Source organism: Oncorhynchus keta, unplaced genomic scaffold, assembly GCF_023373465.1.
Source record: "Oncorhynchus keta strain PuntledgeMale-10-30-2019 unplaced genomic scaffold, Oket_V2 Un_contig_1319_pilon_pilon, whole genome shotgun sequence".
In the NCBI taxonomy this organism is placed as follows: Eukaryota; Metazoa; Chordata; class Actinopteri; order Salmoniformes; family Salmonidae; genus Oncorhynchus; species Oncorhynchus keta.
This window is the reverse complement of record NW_026278147.1, coordinates 49,743-59,601: the sequence shown is the minus strand read 5'-3', so window position 1 is coordinate 59,601 and position 9,859 is coordinate 49,743. Positions and strand designations below refer to the sequence as shown.

The 9,859-nt window shown below is 48.9% G+C and overlaps 1 long non-coding RNA gene across 1 annotated transcript; it reads left to right on the top strand.

Moving 5' to 3' along the window:
- Window positions 1–472: 472 nt before the first annotated feature.
- On the top strand, window positions 473–1,209 carry LOC127918097 (uncharacterized). The gene is made up of 2 exons (XR_008098779.1): window positions 473–681; window positions 1,014–1,209. It is a non-coding gene; the product is annotated as an uncharacterized LOC127918097 (long non-coding RNA).
- Window positions 1,210–9,859: the final 8,650 nt, after the last annotated feature.

The window sequence follows — 9,859 nt, the reverse complement described above, 5'->3', positions numbered from 1 at the left end:
CCCTGGGCAGAATACGCTCACAACTCGCTTCCTTCGTCTGCTACCGGGCTATCTCCGTTTCAGAGTAGCCTGGGTTACCAACCTCCTCTGTTCTCGTCCCAGCTCGCCGAGTCCAGCGTTCCCTCCGCTCAGGCGTTTGTCCAACGTTGTGAGCGCACCTGGAGGAGGGTGAGGTCTGCACTTTGCCGTTACAGGGCGCAGACTGTGAGAGCCGCCAATAAACGTAGGATTAAGAGTCCTAGGTATTGTCGCGGCCAGAGAGTGTGGCTTTCCACTCGTAACCTTCCCCTTACGACAGCTTCTCGTAAGTTGACTCCGCGGTTCATTGGTCCGTTCCGTGTCTCCCAGGTCGTCAATCCTGTCGCTGTGCGACTGCTTCTTCCGCGACATCTTCGTCGCGTCCATCCTGTCTTCCATGTCTCCTGTGTCAAGCACTTTCTTCGCACCCCGTTCGTCTTCCCTCCCCCCCGTCCTTGTCGAGGGCGCACCTATTTACAAGGTACGTAGGATCATGGACATGCGTTCTCGGGGACGTGGTCACCAGTACTTAGTGGATTGGGAGGGTTACGGTCCTGAGGAGAGGAGTTGGGTTCCATCTCGGGACGTGCTGGACCGTTCGCTGATTGATGATTTCCTCCGTTGCCGCCAGGATTCCTCCTCGAGTGCGCCAGGAGGCGCTCGGTGAGTGGGGGGGTACTGTCATGTTTTGTCTTATATTGTCTTGTCATTATGCTTTCCCTTCTGTTCGTTTCCCCCTGCTGGTCTTATTAGGTTCGTTCCCTATTTTCTCTCTCCTTCCCTCTCTCTCCTCTCTCTATCGTTCCGTTTCTGCTCCCAGCTGTTCCCCATTCTCCTACTCACTCATTTAGTCTTTGCACAACTGTTCCCTATCTTGTCCTCTGATTAGAGTCCCTATTTCTCCCCTTGTTTTCCGTTTCTGTCCTGTCGGATCCTTGTATGATGTTCGCTGTGCTGTGTCTTGGTCTCGCCCTGTCGTGTCTTGTCTCCTTCAGATGCTGCGTGTGAGCAGGTGTCTGAGTCCGCTACGGTCGGTGCCTTCCCGAGGCAACCTACAGTTAATGGTCGAGTCTCCAGTCTGTCCTCGTCACTACGAGTGGATTTAAGTTTTTTTATGTTTTGTTTTCTGCTCTGATTGTCCAGGAGTAGTGCTCTTATCCTTTACTGGAATAAAGACTCTGTTTTCGCCAAGTCGCTTTTGGGTCCTCATTCATCTGCATAACAATTCAATGGTAGTATTAGGCTATCCCTGTTATTCCCCGTCATCTCCAATCCCCCCGATGTTAAGAGTACATTTGAGTGCTCTCTACCTGGGATTATCAAGGCTGGGACTTTAGGTGGGGCCAGATTCTCTCTTGGTCGTTGAGTTTGGGGATTAAATATCTCCTTGCTCTTCTTGATTGTTGGGGTAAGTCTGAAGCTAGTCCCTCCACTCTTTGCAGGGCCTAATTTCCGAGGGGTGAGACAGGTTTCCCATAAGAGGGGAGATAGTTGGTTAGTAGATGAGCTCATAGGGGGAACCACTCTACGGGGAGAAGTAGGCCCCACATGAACCTCCACCTGTACCTCCCTTCCCTGTATACCCCCAACAAACCCTGTGGTATTGCTGTTGGTAGTCAGGCTATGGTTAATCGGTTTGTCTACAGGAATACTGGAAGACTGTTCCTTAACCATATTACCCCTTACCGAGTTGTCACTCGATCCCCCTGGAGTATTCCTGCATATTCCAGAGTCCCTATGGGCCTTGGCTCCCATTAAGGCCCTGCCAGTCGGTGACTTGCTAGTCACTGCAGCCGCATAACTGGAATTAGCCTGATGAGAGGTCATCAGTTTAGTAGAGGCAAGTGGGTCAATAGGTTTTTTCAGCATGTCTTTTAAGGTAGTTACTGAAGAAGATGTAAATGTATGTTTGTATCTGGCCTTTGCCCACATCACCGCCTTCTCTAAAGCTTCCTGGTTATAGGTTGAGGTATTCTGAATGCATAAGGCAATTACCCCGTCATAATGCTCCCTCAGAATATGCATATTATTCTCCATCCACCTGCTGGTGTTAAGTTTTACCTTTGCCAGAGTCTGTTGGTTGGGCGAGGAGGGTTTAATAAAGGCCGCCAATTTATTCACCTGTCTTACCATACCTGCTGGAAAAGAGTGATTAACCGCAGAGTAATCTAAGATTTCTGAGTGATGAATTGCTTGTAAAGCCTTAAAATATCCCTTTGTGAGGGTTATATCTTGCAGAGGAGGAATACTCCCAGTTTCTCCAGTAGACTCACCCTGATCATTTAGGTTAACTAGAGCCTGGAAACGGTTGTGTACTGGCACTGCCATGGTAAAGAACCAATAGCCGGAACCCTTGCTGGGAAACCCAACTAAAAGAAGGGATCATATAAACGTTAAAATCCCCCCCACAATATATAATTAGACCCAGTCAACCAAAGAAATATATATACACACAGAGGACAACATTTAAAAAAAAAAATTATATTATAAACCAAAAACACAAAACAAATATTGGCCCTATTTTAGAAAAAAAAACTCCAATGAAACAAAACCCAATATAACAGGAGATAATGGAGGTCAACTCACAACTCATTTTCTCCTACAACAAGTCCTTGTCTGTTGCCATCTGGTGGTTGCTCCAGAAGTGGCAATTAATTACAGGCCGCAACCCCTCATAAAAAATGAGGGGAGGGAGGAAGGGGAATGTATACCAGAGAGCAGTCCGTACGAAATTCCCACTATAGGTTTGGTTGTTACTCCATAAAAACAATCTCTAGGAAAGCACTCCACACTAAGGTGAGAGGAAAAAAAACTCCTCTCAAGTGGGAGATAAACACTCCATTCACAAGTGATCACTCCTTTAAGGTTCAATTCTGATAGTGGTTCAACTTCAATCCACTCCAAACTTTAAAATCTTCATGTGTACACACAGTGGTTTTGGGAGTACTCACCAACCCAGAGGGTTAGGGTTAGGTGTTTGGTGGAGCAAACAAAGAGACACGGAGGAAGGCAGGAGAGAGAAGCTATGAGCAGCAGACCAAGACGCGACTGTGGACTTTGTTGTAAACAGAATATCGTGCGATGCACTTAAGTTCGGTACTATGGAATGGACGAATGCTATGCAATTTAGCCGGTTTTCGACTGAGAGACAGCAGCCCGAATCAGTGCTTGAACCACGGCTGGGGACCCTGTGATTTTGCAGTGTTTTGAAAGTGAGTTGTCCGTGGAGCAGCAGCTGGTGGACGAGGGTGAGCAGCAGCTGATGGACGAGGGTGAGCAGCAGCTGTTGGACGAGGGTGATCAGATGGCAGGTGCGTCGGCGGCGGTGCAGCCAACCAGTCAGGTCGGTAGTGAACTGTGCTCGGAACCGAGGGAGCAAGGCTGCGTCGTGGCGACTTCCACGGAGAGCGAGAGTGATGAAGACGGCGGCGTGCCGTCCCGAATTGAGGTTTGGAGTAATGCAATTTTGACTCAATATGAACACTATATTGTGGGTATACACCCTTCAGTTAAAATAATTGACAATAGTCGCACCAGCGACGGCGCCGACAGAGATGGCCGCCTCGCTTCGCGTTCGTAGGAAACTGCAGTTTTTTGTTTTTTTGTTATTTCTTACATTAGTAACCCAGGTCATCTTAGGTTTCATTACATACAGTCGAGAAGAACTACTGAATATAAGATCAGCGTCAACTCACCATCAGTGCGACCAAGAATATGTTTTCCGCGACGTGGATCCTGTGTTCTGCCTTACAAACAGGACAACGGAATGGATCGCATGCAGCGACCCAAGAAAACGACTCCGAAAAAGAGGGAAACGTAGCGGTCTTCTGGTCAGACTCCGGACAAGGGCACATCGCGCACCACTTCCCAGCATTCTTCTTGCCAATGTCCAGTCTCTTGACAACAAGGTTGATGAAATCCGAGCAAGGGTAGCATTCCAGAGGGACATCAGCGACTGCAACGTTCTCTGCTTCACGGAAACATGGCTTACTGGGAAGACGCTATCCGATGCGGTGCAGCCAACGGGTTTCTCCACGCATCGCGCCGACAGAAACAAACATCTTTCTGGTAAGAAGAGTGGCGGGGGCGTATGCCTTATGACTAACGAGACATGGTGTGATGAAGGAAACATACAGGAACTCAAATCCTTCTGTTCACCTGATTTAGAATTCCTCACAATCAAATGTAGACCGCATTATCTTCCAAGAGAATTCTCTTCGATTATAATCACAGCCGTATATATCCCCCCCCCCCAAGCAGACACATCGATGGCTCTGAACAAACTTTATTTAACTCTTTGCAAACTGGAAACCATTTATCCGGAGGCTGCATTCATTGTAGCTGGGGATTTTAACAAAGCTAATCTGAAAACAAGACTCCCTAAATTTTATCAGCATATCGATTGCGCAACCAGGGGTGGTAAAACCTTGGATCATTGTTACTCTAACTTCCACGACGCATATAAGGCCCTGCCCCGCCCCCCTTTCGGAAAAGCTGACCACGACTCCATTCTGTTGATCCCTGCCTGCAGGCAGAAACTTAAACAAGAGGCTCCCATGCTGGGGTCTGTCCAACGCTGGTCAGACCAAGCTGACTCCACACTCCAAGACTGCTTCCATCACGTGGACTGGGACATGTTTCGTATTGCGTCAGATAAAAATATTGACGAATACGCTGATTCGGTGTGCGAGTTCATTAGAACGTGCGTTGAAGATGTCGTTCCCATAGCAACGATAAAAACATTCCCTAACCAGAAACCATAGATTGATGGCAGCATTCGCGTGAAACTGAAAGCGCGAACCACTGCTTTTAATCAGGGCAAGGTGTCTGGCAACATGACCGAATATAAACAATGCAGCTATTCCCTCCGCAAGACTATTAAACAAGCTAAGCGTCAGTACAGAGACAAAGTAGAATCTCAATTCAGCGGCTCAGACACAAGAGGCATGTGGCAGGGTCTACAGTCAATCACAGACTACAAGAAGAAACCCAGCCCAGTCACGGACCAGGATGTCTTGCTCCCAGGCAGACTAAATAACTTTTTTGCCCTCCTTTGAGGACAATACAGTGCCACTGACACGGCCTGCAACGAAAACATGCGGTCTCTCCTTCACTGCAGCCGAGGTGAGTAAGACATTTAAACGTGTTAACCCTCGCAAGGCTGCAGGCCCAGACGGCATCCCCAGCCGCGCCCTCAGAGCATACGCAGACCAGCTGGCCGGTGTGTTTACGGACATATTCAATCAATCCCTATACCAGTCTGCTGTTCCCACATGCTTCAAGAGGGCCACCATACGTGTAGCTCAGTTGGTAGAGCATGGCGCTTGTAACGCCAGGGTAGTGGGTTCAATTCCCAGGACCACCCATACGTAGAATGTATGCACACATGACTGTAAGTCGCTTTGGATAAAAGCGTCTGCTAAATGGCATATATTATTATATTATATTGTTCCTGTTCCCAAGAAAGCTAAGGTAACTGAGCTAAACGACTACCGCCCCGTAGCACTCACTTCCGTCATCATGAAGTGCTTTGAGAGACTAGTCAAGGACCATATCACCTCCACCCTACCTGACACCCTAGACCCACTCCAATTTGCTTACCGCCCAAATAGGTCCACAGACGATGCAATCTCAACCACACTGCACACTGCCCTAACCCACCTGGACAAGAGTATACCTATGTGAGAATGCTGTTCATCGACTACAGCTCGGCATTCAACACCATAGTACCCTCCAAGCTCGTCATCAAGCTCGAGACCCTGGGTCTCGACCCCGCCCTGTGCAACTGGGTGCTGGACTTCCTGACGGGCCGCCCCCAGGTGGTGAGGGTAGGCAACAACATCTCCTCCCCGCTGATCCTCAACACGGGGGCCCCACAAGGGTGCGTTCTGAGCCCTCTCCTGTACTCCCTGTTCACCCACGACTGCGTGGCCACGCAGGGCAGGTAGTTTGCCCCCGGTGATGCGTTGTGCAGACCCCACTACCCTCTGGAGAGCCTTACGGTTGAGGGCGGAGCAGTTGCCGTACCAGGCGGTGATACAGCCCGCCAGGATGCTCTCGATTGTGCATCTGTAGAAGTTTGTGAGTGCTTTTGGTGACAAGCCGAATTTCTTCAGCCTCCTGAGGTTGAAGAGGCGCTGCTGCGCCTTCTTCACGACTACCGCCCCGTAGCACTCACTTCCGTCATCATGAAGTGCTTTGAGAGACTAGTCAAGGACCATATCACCTCCACCCTACCTGACACCCTAGACCCACTCCAATTTGCTTACCGCCCAAATAGGTCCACAGACGATGCAATCTCAACCACACTGCACACTGCCCTAACCCACCTGGACAAGAGTATACCTATGTGAGAATGCTGTTCATCGACTACAGCTCGGCATTCAACACCATAGTACCCTCCAAGCTCGTCATCAAGCTCGAGACCCTGGGTCTCGACCCCGCCCTGTGCAACTGGGTGCTGGACTTCCTGACGGGCCGCCCCAGGTGGTGAGGGTAGGCAACAACATCTCCTCCCCGCTGATCCTCAACACGGGGCCCCACAAGGGTGCGTTCTGAGCCCTCTCCTGTACTCCCTGTTCACCCACGACTGCGTGGCCACGCAGGGCAGGTAGTTTGCCCCCGGTGATGCGTTGTGCAGACCCCACTACCCTCTGGAGAGCCTTACGGTTGAGGGCGGAGCAGTTGCCGTACCAGGCGGTGATACAGCCCGCCAGGATGCTCTCGATTGTGCATCTGTAGAAGTTTGTGAGTGCTTTTGGTGACAAGCCGAATTTCTTCAGCCTCCTGAGGTTGAAGAGGCGCTGCTGCGCCTTCTTCACGACTACCGCCCCGTAGCACTCACTTCCGTCATCATGAAGTGCTTTGAGAGACTAGTCAAGGACCATATCACCTCCACCCTACCTGACACCCTAGACCCACTCCAATTTGCTTACCGCCCAAATAGGTCCACAGACGATGCAATCTCAACCACACTGCACACTGCCCTAACCCACCTGGACAAGAGGAATACCTATGTGAGAATGCTGTTCATCGACTACAGCTCGGCATTCAACACCATAGTACCCTCCAAGCTCGTCATCAAGCTCGAGACCCTGGGTCTCGACCCCGCCCTGTGCAACTGGGTACTGGACTTCCTGACGGGCCGCCCCCAGGTGGTGAGGGTAGGCAACAACATCTCCTCCCCGCTGATACTCAACACGGGGGCCCCACAAGGGTGCATTCTGAGACCTCTCCTGTACTCCCTGTTCACCCACGACTGCGTGGCCACGCACGCCTCCAACTCAATCATCAAGTTTGCGGACGACACAACAGTGGTAGGCTTGATTACCAACAACGACGAGACGGCCTACAGGGAGGAGGTGAGGGCCCTCGGAGTGTGGTGTCAGGAAAATAACCTCACACTCAACGTCAACAAAACTAAGGAGATGATTGTGGACTTCAGGAAACAGCAGAGGGAACACCCCCCTATCCACATCGATGGAACAGTAGTGGAGAGGGTAGCTAGTTTTAAGTTCCTCGGCATACACATCACAGACAAACTGAATTGGTCCACTCACACTGACAGCGTCGTGAAGAAGGCGCAGCAGCGCCTATTCAACCTCAGGAGGCTGAAGAAATTCGGCTTGTCACCAAAAGCACTCACAAACTTCTACAGATGCACAATCGAGAGCATCCTGGCGGGCTGTATCACCGCCTGGTACGGCAACTGCTCCGCCCTCAACCGTAAGGCTCTCCAGAGGGTAGTGAGGACTGCACAACGCATCACCGGGGGCAAACTACCTGCCCTCCAGGACACCTACACCACCCGATGTTACAGGAAGGCCATAAAGATCATCAAGGACATCAACCACCCGAACCACTGCCTGTTCACCCCGCTATCATCCAGAAGGCGAGGTCAGTACAGGTGCATCAAAGCTGGGACCGAGAGACTGAAAAACAGCTATCTCAAGGCCATCAGACTGTTAAACAGCCACCACTAACATTGAGTGGCTGCTGCCAACACACTGTCATTGACACTGACCCAACTCCAGCCACTTTAATAATGGGAATTGATGGGAAATGATGTAAATATATCACTAGCCACTTTAAACAATGCTACCTTATATAATGTTACTTACCCTACATTATTCATCTCATATGCATACGTATATACTGTACTCTACATCATCGACTGCATCCTTATGTAATACATGTATCACTAGCCACTTTAACTATGCCACTTTGTTTACTTTGTCTACATACTCATCTCATATGTATATACTGTACTCGATACCATCTACTGTATGCTGCTCTGTACCATCACTCATTCATATATCCTTATGTACATATTCTTTATCCCCTTACACTGTGTATAAGACAGTAGTTTTGGAATTGTTAGTTAGATTACTTGTTGGTTATCACTGCATTGTCGGAACTAGAAGCACAAGCATTTTGCTACACTCGCATTAACATCTGCTAACCATGTGTATGTGACAAATAAAATTTGATTTTATTTGATTTGAGTATGTCCCGAGTACGGGAATTCCTCTGCATTATGTCGGAGGGCAAGTCCGATGAAGGACTGTGTTTTCTGGATAACTACAGATGTGTGTCTGAGTGGTATGGTCAATGTGACGACCGTGGTTTGGCACCATCCACGTTAAAAATGTACCGAGCCGATGTTAGAGGTTTCCTGAATTATCTTTTTCAGTTCCGGCCAAATGGTAAGCAAGCTAAGGTCGGTGGAATTCGAAAGATGTTACTCTGCTTGGCGAAGATGGACAGGGACTCGCGGCAGAGCCAGGCAACGCATAGGGAAAAATTCCACCAACGCTGCAGGGACGAGGTGCTCAGCGCTGCGGAGTTAAAACGCTTTGTTGAGCTAAGCAATCAAGCCATTCCTTCAGTTCTCAGTAGGCTGGAGGTCCGTGCCACGTGACAGGCGTAGGTTTGCAGCTCTCATGTCCAGCCGGTTGTCCATATTTAATGGCACTCGACGATCCCCAGTCACCATGTTTAGTGAGAGTGATTTCAGTGAAGTAACCCCGGAAGGTGGGGGTTATCAGATGTGTGTAGCGAGCCACAAAACTAACTATAGCTTCGGGGAGTGCAGAATTGTTCTATGTCAGGAGGAATACACTTGGCTGAAACGATTCCATCAAATCAGGCCTCATCTGAGTGGAATGACCTCAGACACAGAACTCTTCTTTTTCATATCCTGCGGTCAACCCTACGGTAATCTGTGTGAGTATGTGGGGCAAATCTTTGCAGAGTTTGGCATTGGAAGTAAAGTGACCTTCGGTACAATTCGACGCAGTGTTGCCACGTTGAACTTCAACCAAGGCTCGGTTACAGACCGGGGAACTGTGGCTGACCATATGTGTCACTCTCTGGAAACGCAGTCATGGCACTACGGGTACCATAATTTGCCCAAAAATGCCAGCCGGGCCCGGACACTGATTGAGGGACAAATCAATCCATGATTAACTGATTAAATAAAGCATATTTGTTTGAAATTCACCCTTGTATTTGTGTCATTATGCATTAAAATGATTACAAATGTGTTTAATTTTGGGTTACCAGGTGCCTATTTTCAATCACCAGTTGCACATGAAACATAGTGTTATTTTTGAAAAGTTTGGACTTAGTAAATTTTCACAACTATTTTAGAATCCTCCATAGAATCCTCCTAAAATTACTGCCCACTATGAAACCCCACTACTGGGGAAAATTCACTAGATGTCGCCAAAGGTACAATTTTCCCCAGTATTGAGTCTCCAAAGTGGGATTTAATATTATAATGCCTGGTAAATGCATTTAGGACCATGTTTTTATTTTTAGGTTACCAGGTGCCTATTTT